The sequence below is a fragment of the Sus scrofa genome, chromosome 9 (assembly GCF_000003025.6).
Source record: "Sus scrofa isolate TJ Tabasco breed Duroc chromosome 9, Sscrofa11.1, whole genome shotgun sequence".
Taxonomy (NCBI): Eukaryota; Metazoa; Chordata; class Mammalia; order Artiodactyla; family Suidae; genus Sus; species Sus scrofa.
Window position 1 is genome coordinate 9,150,730 of NC_010451.4, and position 14,232 is coordinate 9,164,961.

Genomic DNA, 14,232 nt, shown 5'->3' on the forward strand with positions numbered 1-14,232 from the left:
GTTGAAGAATGTTGTAAAGTTCATGGTATTGCGATCCCTGATGGTTTTACGTCTGAATCCTTTTTGTATACGTTCTCTTGGAATAGTCTGGTTTTCCTGTTATTCCTGTGAGTAAAATTCACTAAACCTCTCCTTCCCTTAAATGCCTCCCCTTCTGTAGGTGATGGTAACTCCTTCTTTCAGGAATGCCCTTTCCTAGAATATTTATTCATTCATTTGGCATTTGTGGAACAGCCACTGTATTGTAGCCCCTGAAGCTTGATGGATGTAATTAGGATCCAAAAAGTGAGATGTAAGCCAGCGTACTTAACCATTTACGGTGATGTTGAAACTCTTGCTTTGCGCTTATGAGCTTGAACTATAGATACCCTCTGAAGGTAAAAAAAATTCCAGATTGCTTGGCTAACAATTGTCAATGGCTGAATGTGTATGTGGATTTTTCTCCATTTATAGTAGGTCTATCTTAATGATTATAATAGGGGTCTACTGAGAAGAAAAAAAAGATCGTGTCATTAATTCCAATCAAGTCACAATAAATACCCACTGAAACACCTAGATGTTGCTTTAGGCAATCTCTGCTTAATTAATTAACATCTCATAATTTGAAATGACTTGGAAAAAAGAAAATTTTATTGAAATTCAAATATTACGTGAAGGCCATGTTGCCCCAATTAATTGGCGTGGACATTGGACAGATGAATTACTTATTACCATTCCAGTCTGTACCCTTGTTAATTCACTCTTTTAAAGTGGGTGTAAGTTTAATATGTCATTACTTAGAAATGCCTAGCAAGGAACCTAGAAAATTTTTCTCCAAAGGGGCAAAATGTAGTCTGTATAGAAGGGTGTGGCTTTTTTTTTCTGAAGAAAAAAAAACCTTTCATTTAATTACTCAATATTTGCCAAATGAAGTTACCTCTTGAACTGTTTTTTTCTATGTCTCCAATGGAATAGCTCTTTAAATTTTCAAAGTTACATTCTGTGGAACACAGTTTGGAAAAAGCAGGTGTGCCCTTTGAAGCCCAAGCTCATTTACCTATAACGCAATATTCTTACCCCTCCTCAGAAGGGTTGTGCTTTTGGTTATATATGGCTCTGGAATATCTGTAATATATCTTCTTTTCCTGCTCCTTGGCCCATCTTTGCCCTTTTTTATAACACTGAGTCACAAAGGGATTAATTTATAGGAAAATATTCACTTAACATGTTATCATTAAGAAATATTTGCAGGAGTTCCCGTCGTGGCGCAGTGGTTAACGAATCCGACTAGGAACCATGAGGTTGCAGGTTCGGTCCCTGCCCTTGCTCAGTGGGTTAAGGATCTGGCGTTGCCGTGAGCTGTGGTGTAGGTTGCAGACGCGGCTCAGATCCTGCGTTGCTGTGGCTGTGGTGTAGGCTGGTGGCTACTGCTCCAATTAGACCCCTAGCCTGGGAATCTCCATATGCCGCGGGAGCGGCCCAAGAAATAGCAAAAAAAGCCAAAAAAAAAAAAAAAAAAAAAAAAAGAAATATTTGCAAGAGTTTCCTGGTGGCTCAGTGGGTTAAGGATCCAGTGTGGTCACTGCTGTGGCTCTGGTTACAGATGCGGCATGGGTACAATTCCTGGCCCAGGAACTTCTGCATGCTTCAGGAATGGCATATATATATATGGCAAATATATATATATTTGCAGTCAGCAGTATGTATTTCTGGATTTCAGCATTTTTCTTTTCCAAATAGCCAAAGTTATGGGTTGAGTTCAATTATGAGTACAGTTATTAAAACAGCTAATTAGATCTGGTTGGTAGGGTTTCTTTGTAGGAAATAACTTGTTGATGTTATGGGAACCTTAGGTTAGAAAATTTAGTATGGTAATATGGCGAATTGCATCTCTTATTTAGTCAACATGTTTCACTCCTTAGATAAGGAAATATTAAGTCTCAATTCTAAGTGATTTTTAGGAAAACAGTGTGGGGTTGTGAGTGCTGACAATGAGATGAAGCAGTAGATATATTAAAAAAGTAGAGTTCGTGCTGTGGTGCAGTGGGTTAAGAATCGGACTGCAGCAACTTGGGTCACTGCAGGGGTGTGTGTTTGATCCCTGGCTTGGTGCAGTGGGTTAAAGGATCTGGCATTGCTACAGCTACAGCATAGGTCACAGCTTCAGTTCGGACTCAGTCCCTGGCCCAGGAACTTCCATGTGCCGTGGGTACAGCCATGAAAAAAAAAGGAGTTAGTGTGGTGATGATTGTATAGCAATGTGCCTATAAATTTAAAATGGTTAAAATGATAATTTTTATGTTTTATATATATATATTATGACAATAAGAAAAGAATTAGCATTGTTAATAGTTTGGAGATATTTCAAATGCATTTTTTTTTTCTATCTGCTAAGCAACAGCAAAATGATAGGTTTTCTCTGCAAGTTCATTTCCTAAAGAGAGTTTATATGAAAAACCTTCAGAATTTTTTACAACTGTATTAAAGTCAAATTAATTTGCATTTATTTTTCTTATCAACTTTATAAACTTTTGTTTCTTAAGCCTAAAAACTTGAAAGTTATAGAGTGGGTAAGCCTGGTAGGCTGATTACTTTGGAAGAAATCCATCAATAGATTCTGGCTGAGTCTGGCCAGCAGCTCAGCCTGTTTTCATTTGAAAAATTCAAAAGCAAAGAGGCCTTTTGAGCACATTAATACAGTTCTACAGCCCTTTGAAAATGAAACTTTTTCCAGATAGGCAGACAGAATAATAGTTGACCCTAGGTCATTTCTACGTTAATCATAAAACATATGCTCATTTAAAAGAATTAATCTGGTTTGTTTGTTTAAATTTATTTCCCTTCATTCCTCATCCCCTCTTCACTACTAGAAGAATCCAACAAAACACCTGGTTGCAAATTATTCTAAAAGCTCAATCTGGAAAATTTTTCTCTGTTGGGCCAGTGTCCTTTCTAAGAGCTACACATCCAGTTGTGTTTTTCCTCTTTGCTTTGGCTATCAGGAAGTTTGGGATTATGACAGAGTTTTCAATTCGGTCATCACAGCTTTCCAACATGACCTATAATTTAAAAAATAATTTTCGGTATTATATTCTTCTCTCTCTCTCTTTTTGCTTTTTAGGGCTGCTCTAGCAGCATGTGGAGGTTCCCAGTCTAGGGGTTGAATCGGAGCTACAGCTGCTGGCCTACACCACAGCCACAGCAACACAGGATCTGAGCCATGTCTGTGACGTGCACCACAGCTCACGGCAATGCCTAATCCTTAACCCACTGAGCGAGGCCACGGCTCAGACCCTCGTCCTCATGGATGCTAGTCAAGTTCGTTCACCGCTGAGCCACGATGAGAACTCCCAAAAGTATCTTAAGTTAATGGTGCCTGGTGATATTTCTGGCACACGATAAGGCTTCAGTGAGTATTGTTGCTGCTCTTTTGTTGTTATCGTCCTTTAGAACTCTTAGAGCTGAAAAGGACCTTAAATATTGTCTTACCTAGATCCATTGTTGTATGGATGAGAAGACTAAATAAAGCCCAGCAAGGAAATGTGGCTTGCCAAATTCTAGACTGCTAGAGTAGCAGGACGCTGAGTTAGAACTGCGGTCTCTTGGCTCCTTCCGCTCCCCCCTTCTGTCCCCCATGACCCTCATATAGGCCCTCATGTGCATCTTCCCACTGGATTTTTCTTTTTCCTTTTTTGGTCACATCTACAGCATATGGACGTTCCTGGGCCAGGGGTTGAATCTGAGCCCGAGCCGCAACCTCTGCCACAGTTGCAGCAACACCAGATCCCTAATCCACTGTGCAGGGCTGGGGATTGAACTGGCACTTCCACAGAGACAAGCTAGGTCATTAACCCACTGCGCCACAACGGCAACTACCCCCTGGATTTTAAATCTTTTGCAAGCAGGGATAAAATCTTGTTCACCATTGCATTCACAGTACCTAGTACAGTGCCTGGCACGTAGCAGAGGCTCAATAAATAAGTGTGGAATGTTTGAAAAGCTAGCTTGTGGGTAGGTAAGGGTCTTTGTCAGAACTGATTGTCAGACTTGCAGCACAGGGTCTTTAGGAGAGAGGACTCTGGGCGCTAGAGAGGAAACAGGTTGTCTGGGGCTGTGTTTTAGACTAGACTCCGTAGGATTGATGTGGGATTTAAGGGAGGGGTCCTAGGGACTTCATTCATTAAGCTTTTCTACCTTATGGTTGCCTTTGGCCCGTTAATGCATTAGCAACAACTCATCATGATCCTTTGTATAGATTTTGTAAAAGAAAAATCTGTGTTCTACTGAGTAATAATTAAGCCTTAATTAAGTAGAGATAAGCTACATTATTTTGTTTTCTAGTGTCTAAATACTTTAAGGCTGAGTCTGTAGTTCGGAGTGGGGTACAGCAAAAAGAGACATGAATATTACCGAACTCAAGTCCTTCCGCTCACCACTCGAAAAACAGTACGAGAGAGAGAGAGAGAGAGAGAGAATCAATCAGACAGACAAGTGTTAGTAGAGAGGAAGGTAGCTTTTTATCCAAATGCTGGGAGTTCCATTGTGGCTCAGCCAGTTAAGGACCTGACATTGTCGTCTTGAGGATGCAGGTTTGATCCCTGGCCTCACTCAGTGGGTTAAGGATCCAGCGTTGCCGAAAGCTGTGTCATAGGTTGCAGATGCAGCTTGGATCCGGTGTTGCCATGGCTGTGGTGTAGGCCCCAGCTGCAGCTCTGTTTCAACCCCTAGCCTGGAAACTTCCCTATCCCTCAGCTGCAGCTGTGGGGGGAAAAAAAAAATGCCAGCCATCTGAGGAGACAGTAGACTCAGTATTCCCTCCAAAACGCTTCGGAAGGTTCTGCTCAGCCGTGAAAGTTTTTAAAGGGAAAAGGGGACGTGATCTTGGTTAATCGCTGAGATGAGTAAGGCCAGAGCCTTCGCCGTCCCCCACTGTGTGTGCAGGCTGGTCATCTTCTTGTGATTTTTCTTAAATGCTCTCTTGTTCGCACAGTTCGTTCCTGAGCTCACCAAAGGGGAAGCTAGGAAAAGGTCTCGTCCTCGGGTAATTACTTATTCTTCATTTCCACATCTTCCATCTACGGAAAGAACCAACAGTTTAGCCAAAGGCATTGTGTGACCACAAGGTGTAAAAGGGCTGCTAGGCCCGGAGCCGAGGAGAGCAGGGGTGCCTGGCTCAAGGCTAGTGACCCGGACAAAGGCGCCTCATCAGAGAGCTCCGACCTGCCAAAGGCTCCTTGCATGAAGTGTGTGTGCTCACTCTAAGGGCTGTGTGTGTGTGTGTGTATACACGCGCGCGCGTGCGCAAGGGGAGACGGAGACCGAGCGCAGACTCAGCAGTGGTACCAGCACACCCGGTCACTCCCAGTGCTGCAGTGAATTGAAATATGCAGACTTGTTCCTCTGGTGTCAAAACGAACAAATGAAAATACAGATGCTTTCAGTTAACAGATACCAGACGCATAAATGACATGATGCTGGAGGACTAGAATCCATAAAGGAGGCAAACCAGGGAAGTGAGGGTAGGGAAGCCTGTCTAGGGGGGTTTAGGGAAGTGGGGTGAGCTTAAGTCAAGTCAGTTGACCTCCTTCTGTCTCATGCAAAATGCAAGTTGTTGCGCCCTACCTGTTGCTGGGCAGGGGACTTTACCGAGTGGTTTCTCAAGATTCTTTTCACCTCTAAAATCGAAGTGTCCAGGTGGCTGAGAGCAGAGTTTTAAAGGGTGGAGGAATGTGGCCAGGGCATGAAGAGGCAGGGGCAGTCAGAGAGTCTGTAAAAATCCCGGGATTAGAATTAGCAAGTTTTATGTGGGGAATAGTCCAAACAGTAACATAAAGGAGACTCTGAGAGAGAAAATGAGGTAGTGATTTGAAAGAAACCACAGCAAGGCTTGATGATGGCTTGGAGCAGATCGTGTGTGTGTGTGTGTGTGTGTGTGTGTGTGTGTGTGTGTGTGTTGGGGGACGGATAAGAGAATGAAAACAAGTGGATGAGCTGGTTAAGAGGACCAACCTTGTTAAAAGTCTGGAGTATGGCTGGAAAAGGAAGAAGCGGACCTTGAGGAGCAGGTTTTAGAGGTGTCAGTAATCCCTCTGCCAGACTAAAATAGAAATACCTTGGTCGTTTCAGAGGGGCCCAGCAGGATGGTAAGGGTGGCATCAGGGACCCACCTTTTTCCTAGGGCTTCCTGCCACGTTTGGTACTTTACATACCTCATTTCCTTTCGTTCTTAGGTTAATCCTGTAAGGTTTATAACATTATTGTCCATTTTCAGGTAAGGAAAATACAGTTCAAAGAAGTTAAGTCACTCTCTCCAGAACGTCTCACCTCAGTAGGTGACAGAGATGGACCTGGAACCCCAGTCTCTCTGACTCCAAACCTGTGCCCTGCTACCTGTGACAGAAGGCTCTGTGCTTGGATCTGTGTCTTGAAATGATCTGCCTTTGCACAGGAAGCTCCCTTGCCTCTGTTTGTTTAATAATTTATAACCTACCTTATTCAAAAAAAATACAAGTTTGTGACATTATCCCGTTGTTTGAGGGTACTTCAATCCTTTTTCATGATGCTAGGCCTTTTGAAACACAGCTGTGGAGCCACTGTCCCTGTCCATCAGCAAGTACTAGTGTATGTCCTGAATGGGCAACTATGTAGAAACAGAAAGTAGATCAGTGGTTGCTTAGACTGGAGGAGAAGGCAGGGTTTAGGAGTGACAGCTAAAGGGTGTGAGGTTCCTTATGAGGTGGTGGAAAGGGACTAAAGATCTGATGATGGGTAAACAACTCTGTGAATATACTAAAAATCATTCAGTTGTACACTTTTAATAAAGAATGCTTGTGTACACGGGACAGGTAACCCCGTAATAAGTAAACAAGGGAAGGATTGTAGCAGACTCTTGCCCGTTTCTCAGGCTAGGGGCTGGGAGGAGGATCCTGTCCAGCATGTAGCGTCTTGGTGAGACTCAGCTCGGCCAGACCTGCGCGCTCGATTAGGAAACTAATGTGGTGCGGGTGGGTGAGAGAAGAGAGAGGGATGGCGGGCAGTCAGGAACATGAGCTGTCTGATGTTTGACATCCTGTATTACCATTTGAAAGCTCTTTAAGCAGTGTTTTATAAGCACTAAATTTTCTAGCTTTCCAGCTGCATGTTTACACTGGCTGTTCCTCCTTTTCTCTGTTTGTAAGTCAGATTCATTGTGGTTGTTGGTATTTTTAGCTTAACTAGACATCCCAGAAACCATCTGGTCTCTTGGCAGTGGAAATTTTAAGCTGGTTGCCTTTTCAGACAATGCTGCTTTCTCTTGTTTATGACTTCATTATGTGTTTGGAAGCAAGAGCCTCCCTGGACGTGCTGGGTCTGTTCTGTGGCAGAGTAGAGTAGGATATAAGGTGGGAATGCTGCGATAGAAAGAGCACAACCGTAGAATCTTGGACATACAGATTTAAACCTTGGTTGGCATCAGCTGTGGGACCCGGGAAAAGTCACTTGCCTCAGTTCTTTGTAAATTGAGGATGCTGATACTTACAGGGTTTCTATATGGATTAGATAAGATACAGTATATTTAAACCATGTACACAATGCCTGACAGATAATAGATTCCTAATAAATGCTGAAATTTCCTTTCCTTAAAGAGTAGATAGGCATTTTTGTACATATTTTTATTCATTTATAAGAAATTTATTGAGGAGTTCCCCTTGTGGTGCAGTGGTTAACGAATCCAACTAGGAACCATGAGGTTGCAGGTTCGATCCCTGGCCTTGCTCAGTGGGTTAAGGATCCGGCATTGCCATGAGCTGTGGTGCACCTTGCAGATGTGGCTCGGATCCCGAGTTGCTGTGGCTCTGGCGTAGGATGGCGGCTGTAGCTCAGATTAGACCCCTAACCTGGGAACCTCCTTATTCCGTAGGAGCAGCCCTAGAAAAGGCAAAAAGACAAAAAAAAAAAAAAAAAAAAAAGAAATTTATTGAGTATGTCCAATATATGCCAGGCACTGTGTTAGGGCTTGGGAATATAGAAATGGATGGGCACAAAGGTGAAGGGAGTAGTTACTTCCCCTATTTTTTAGTGAAGGTATGGTTTGAGCTCTTACATCTTAAGAACATTATCAAGTTCTCTGCTCTTAACTATCCTTAGCCAGCTTGAAGCCTCTTAACTTGACCAAATAGTTCAGTAATAATATCTATATGTTATGTTTATGGTTTACATGATATTTTCAACTCTCTGTGTTACAATAACAAAATAAGGGAGGTAAAGATTATGTATGCTGTTGAAAATTAAGATGGGAGAGCTTCTGTGCCTGCCTGCTGGCATCTCTCACAAGCGTCATCCTATCTTAATTAAATCTATTTCTTGCCTATCAAAAAAAAATTAAGTTGGTATTAATTTAAAACATTAAGATGTTAATAGTTTTCCCCAGGGCAACCACTGAGAAAATAAAATATATATCCTTAAAGAAGGAAAAAGGAAATAAAATTGGTACACTGGGAGATATCTGACACAGAAGAAGGCATTGCTGGAGGCATTGTGGCACACAAAAGGTATAGGGGGTATGGAAAACAATAGGAAAATGGCAGAAGTCCTTCCTTATCAGTAAGTAAATTAATGTAAGTGAATTAAACTCTCCAATTAAAAGGCAGAAAGTGGCAGAATGGATTTTTATAAAATAAATATGATCCAAATATATACTGAGACTCACTTTAGATCCAGAGACAGAAAGAGGTTGAAAGTGAAAGATGCAAACAGTGACCAAAAGAAAACTAGAGTAGTTATACAATGTCCAGCAATGTAGACTTTAGGACAATTATTACAAGAGACAAAGAGGGCACTGGATAATGAGAAAAGAGTCATTCCACTAGAAGATGGAATGACAGCTGTAAAGACATACACACGTAATAATGGATCCATAAAATATGTAAAGCAGAAACTGACAGAACTGAAGAGAGTAATAGACATTTTAATATTAATAATTGGAGACTTTAATACCCACTTTCAACGATGAAAGGTAAACAAAGGCTATAGAAGACCTGCATAAAACTGTGTACCAACAAGACCTAACGTACATAGAGCACTCTGACCAACAACTGAACACACTTTCTTTTATAGCACACATGGGACATTCTCCACAATAGACCACATGTTAGACCCTAAAGTAAGTCTCAGTAAATCTGAATAGATTGGAATATGTAAAATATCTTTTTTTGACCACAGTGGTATGAAGCTAGAAATCAGTAACAGAAGGAAAATTGAAAAATGCACAAATATGTAGAAGTTAAACAAACACATTCTTTAAAAATCAGTAGGCCAAAAAGTAATCATAAGATAAATTTTTAAATTCTTTAAGAGGAAAGAAAGAAAACCAACAACTAAAGCTTCTGGGCTGCAGTAAGAGCAGTGATTAGAAGGAAAGGGATGTCTGTAAATGCCTACACTAAAAAAGAAAAAAAACCTCAAATAATGTAATCTTTTGACAAACCAGAAAAAGAAGAGTGAACTAAACACATATCAAGCAAAAGGAAGGAAATAATAAAGATCATAGTGAAGATAAATGAAATAGAGGAAGCAAAAGTTGGTTTTTCAGAAAGATCGCCAAAACTGACAGACCTTTAGATGGATTGATGAAGAAAAAAGGGAGAACATGCAAAATCAGGAAGGAAAATGGGGCCATTGCTAACTGACCCATAGAAGTAAAAAAGGATTGTAAAAGAATACTGTGGGAGTTCCCGTCGTGGCGCAGTGGTTAACGAATCCAACTAGGAACCATGAGGATGCGGGTTCGGTCCCTGCCCTTGCTCAGTGGGTTGACGCTCCGGCGTTGCCGTGAGCTGTGGTGTAGGTTGCAGACGCGGCTCGGATCCTGCATTGCTGTGGCTCTGGCGTAGGCTGGTGGCTACAGCTCCGATTCGACCCCTAGCCTGGGAATCTCCATATGCCGCGGGAGCGGCCCAAAGAAATAGCAAAAAGACAAAAAAATAAATAAAAATATAAAAAAGAAAATACTGTGAACAATTTTACGCCAACAGATTAGATAACCTGAACGAAATAGACACATTCCTAGAAACAAAGTACTTAAGTGATCAAGAAATTGAAAATCTGAATAGACCCATAACCAGTGAAAAGGTTGAACCAGTAATTTGAAACTTCCGACAGAGACAAGCCCAGGACCAGATGATTTCGTTGATGTTTCTACCAAACGTTAAAAGAAGAACCCACGTGACTGTTTCTCAGACTCCTTCAACAAGTAGGCGTGAACTCGTCCCTCTTCACTCATTCTTTGCGGCCGAGATCATCCTAACATCAAAGCCAGATGCAGACATCACAAGAAAAGAAAACCACAAACCAGTATCCTTTATGAATATAGTTCCAGCACACCACTGGAGCAAAAATATACATGCGTTTTGATGCGTTAGAGAGGGAAGAGGATCCCTTTGACTTCACCCGAATCCCTCTCCTCCAAGGTGGCACAGCTCGGGGCCGAGAGATTTTCCTGTGCTGCGATTGCCCCGGGGGGAAAGTCAGGGGGAAGCAGCTGGCTTCTCCTCCTGCCTCAACCAGAGTACTGAGCCCTGAGCTACGTGACCGAGGGCTGGAAGAGGCTGGGAAGGCAGCAGAGGCGACTCGGAGAGGGCATTAAAGGATGACCATCTCACTACCTACATCACGACGCCATCAAGAAGCCTACCCACAAGCCACTGGGGCACCTCACCTATGCACCCTCCCCGCTGACCCCCAACATCACTCCACAGTGAAGCAGCACCTCGTTGGAGTCAGGACGGCCGTCATCAGAAAGTCTGCAGATAACAAATGCTGGAGAGGGTGAGGAGAAAAAGGAACCCTCTTACACTGTTGGTAGGAATGTAAATTGGTACAGCCACTCCAGAGAAAAGTATGGATGTTCCTTAAAAAACTAAAAATAGAGTTACCATATGATCCTACATTCCCACTCCTGGGCATATATCCAGAGAAAAATCCAGTTTGAAAAGATACATGGACCTCAGTGTTTATTGCAGCACTATTTACAATAGCCAAGACATGGAAGCAACCTAAGTATCCATCTGCAGATGAATGGATAAAGAAGTGTGTGTGTGTGTACACATACAATAGAATATATTACTCAGATTAAAATTTCTAGTCAAAAGGCATACAGTGGGAGTTCCCATTGTGGCGCAGTGGAAATGAATCTGACTAGGAACCATGAGGTTGCAAGTTCGATCCTAGCCTCACTCAGTGGGTTAAGGATTGAGCATTGCTGTGAGCTGTGGTATAGGTCACAGACATGACTTGGATCTGGCATTGCTGTGGGTGTGTCATAGGCTGGCAGCTATAGCTCTGATTTGATCTCTAGGCTGGGAACCTCCATATGCCATGGGTTCGGAACTAAAAAGCAAAAAAAAAACAAAAACAAAAACGTACAGTGGCTGGATGAATTCTTAAAAAGGCTTAACTGTATTCTGTCTACAAGAGACTCATTTCAGCTTTACTGATACATAGACTCAAAATGAAGGGGCAGGGAAAGATTCCATACAAATGTAAATCATATTTGATAAGGGGGTTAATGTCAAAATTATAGAAAGAACTCATACAATTTGAAAACAAAAAGTCCAAACCAGTTAAAAATCAGCAGGGGAACTGGACATTTTTCCAAAGAAGACATACAGATAGCCAACAAGTACATGAAAAGTTGCTAAGCATCGCTAATTATCAGTAAAATGCATATCAAAACCACGATGCGATTTCACCTCACACCTGTTAGAATGGCTATCCTCAAGAATATGAGATAGGAGTTCCCGTTGTGGCTCAGTGGTAATGAACCCAACTAAGTATCCACGAGGATTCTCGTTCGATCCTTGGCCTTGCACAGTGGGTTAAGGATCTGGCATTGCTGTGAGCTGTGGCATCAGTCGAAGACATGGCCTGAATCTGGAGTGGCTGTGGCGAAGGCCGGCAGCTGCAGCTCCGATTCGACCACTAGCCTGATAAGGGGGTTAATGTCAAAATTATAGAAGGAATTCATACAATTTGAAAACAAAAAATCCAAACCAGTTAAAAATGCTGCTGGGTAGCCCTAAAAAAACAAACGAACAAAGACTCAAACAAACCAAAAAAGAGTATGAGTGATAATAAGTGTTGGTAAGGATGTGGAGAAAGGGGACTTGGTGCGCTTTTGGTAGGAATGTAGACTGGCACAGCCACTGTGGAAGACAGTGTGGCAGTTCCTCAAAAAATTGAAACCATCACTCCCTGTAATCCAGCAATCCCACTTCTGGGTATATGTCCAAACGAAGTCAGGATCTCAGAGAGCCGTCTGCACTCCCACAGTCATTGCAACATTATTCACAGTAAGCAAGGTAAGGAAACCATCTCTAAGTGTCAATACATGGACTTAGAAAATGTTACATAGACATCAGCCGTGAGCAAAAAGAAAATCCTGCCATTTGCAACAACATGGACAGACCTTGAGGACATTATGCTAAGTGAACTAGTAAGTCAGAGAGAAAGACAAATATTATATATCAATTTTATGTGGAATCTTAAAAAGCCAAATCCAGGAGTTCCCATCGTGGCGCAGTGGTTAACGAATCCGACTAGGAACCATGAGGTTGCGGGTTTGGTCCCTGCCCTTGCTCAGTGGGTTAACGATCCGGCGTTGCCGTGAGCTGTGGTGGAGGTTGCAGACGCGGCTCGGATCCCGCGTTGCTGTGGCTCTGGCGTAGGCCGGTGGCTACAGATCCGATTGGACCCCTAGCCTGGGAACCTCCATATGCCGTGGGAGCGGCTCAAAGAAATAGCAAAAAGACAAAAAAAAAAAAAGCCAAATCCATAAAAACAGAGAGTTATAATGGTGGTTGCCAGAGGGGGCGCAGAATGGGGAAAGGTTGGTCACAGGGTATAGACTCCAGTCACAAGATGCATAAGTTCTGGGCATCTCATGTACTGCATGGTGACTATAGTTAACACTGAATTATGTATTTGAAAGTTGCTAAGAGAGTCGATCGTAAATGTTCTCACAACAAAAAAATGAATGGTAATTATATGAGGTGATGGAGGTGTCAACTAACCCTGCCGCGGAATCATTTCACAGTGTATAAGTGTATCTAATCAATACAGCGTTCACCTTCAACTTACACAATATTATGTGTCGAACATATCTCAGTAAAACTGGGGAAAAAAGAAAAAGAATCCGGATTGCAATGGAATTCTTCCTTTCACATCTCTATTCACAGATGGCATGATAGTATTTGTAGGCGATCCTGAGAAATTCGTGAAAAACTGTTAAGAGCTAATAAACTTAGCAAAGTCACAGGATACAAGGTCACCACACACAATAACCAGTTGCATTTCTGTATACTAGCAGTGAACAATGCGAAAATGTAATTAGGAAAGCAATTCCATTTACAGTAGCATCAACAAACCAGGTAGTTATGAATAACTTTAACCAAGGAGATGCAAGACATGTACACTAAAAACTGTTGTTGAAATTTAAAAAACACCTACATTAAGGAAAAGATCTTCTATGCCCATGGATTAGGAGACTTTATGTTATTAGTATGGCAGTACGCCCGTTTGTTTTTTACACATTCATTATAATAACCTGTTTAAATCCAATCTCCTTTTTTACAGAAATGAATAAGGTGACCCTGAATTCACATAGGGACTTGCAAAGGATCCTAAAAAGCTCAGACAATCCTGAAAAAGAACAAAGGTGGAGGACTTGCACTTCCTGATTTCCAAACACACCGCAGAGCTACAGAAATCAAGAGTGTTTTCTGAAATAAGGGTAGATATATCGGTCAGTGGAACAGAACTGAGAATTCAGAAATAAACCCATACATCCATGGTCTGCTGATTCTCAGTAATGGTGCCAAGACCATTCAGTGGGGGACAGAATAGTCTCTTTACATATGGTGCTGAGACAGCTGGATATCCACATGCCAACCTCATTCACACCATAGGCAAAAACTAAGTCAAACTGGTTCAGATACCTAAAGGTAAGAAATGTAACATAAAACTCTTAAAAGAACACACCTAGAGCGGTTAGCTGTATAATTATTGCTCTCTTACAGCCGTTCTGTGGAATGTTATGATGAGCTTCCATGCCTGGATGCTTCTGTGGTTGAAAATTATCTTTCATCCATCTCAAGTGCTTTTGCACTGAGGCTCAGCCAAGTGTTGACCGGATGGATGGAAGAGACAATGACAGGTCCAGCCATGCCGAGGTTTACTAGAAAGATTTTACATTGTCAGAAATGGCTTTAGGTGTCC

At 42.1% G+C, this 14,232-nt stretch overlaps 2 protein-coding genes across 7 annotated transcripts in view; one reads left to right on the plus strand and one right to left on the minus strand.

Annotated features, from left to right (window-relative positions):
* The window catches only part of RNF169 (ring finger protein 169), a 107,592-nt gene that overhangs the window by 80,954 nt on the left and 12,406 nt on the right, over positions 1–14,232 (plus strand). The gene's annotated exons all lie outside the window — the stretch shown is intronic.
* The window catches only part of XRRA1 (X-ray radiation resistance associated 1), a 124,991-nt gene continuing 115,732 nt past the window's right edge, over positions 4,974–14,232 (minus strand). Inside the window, exon 19 of the transcript XR_002335534.1 lies at positions 4,974–5,054. The gene's annotated coding sequence lies outside the window, so the exon portion shown is untranslated. The remainder of the gene's footprint in view (positions 5,055–14,232) is intronic.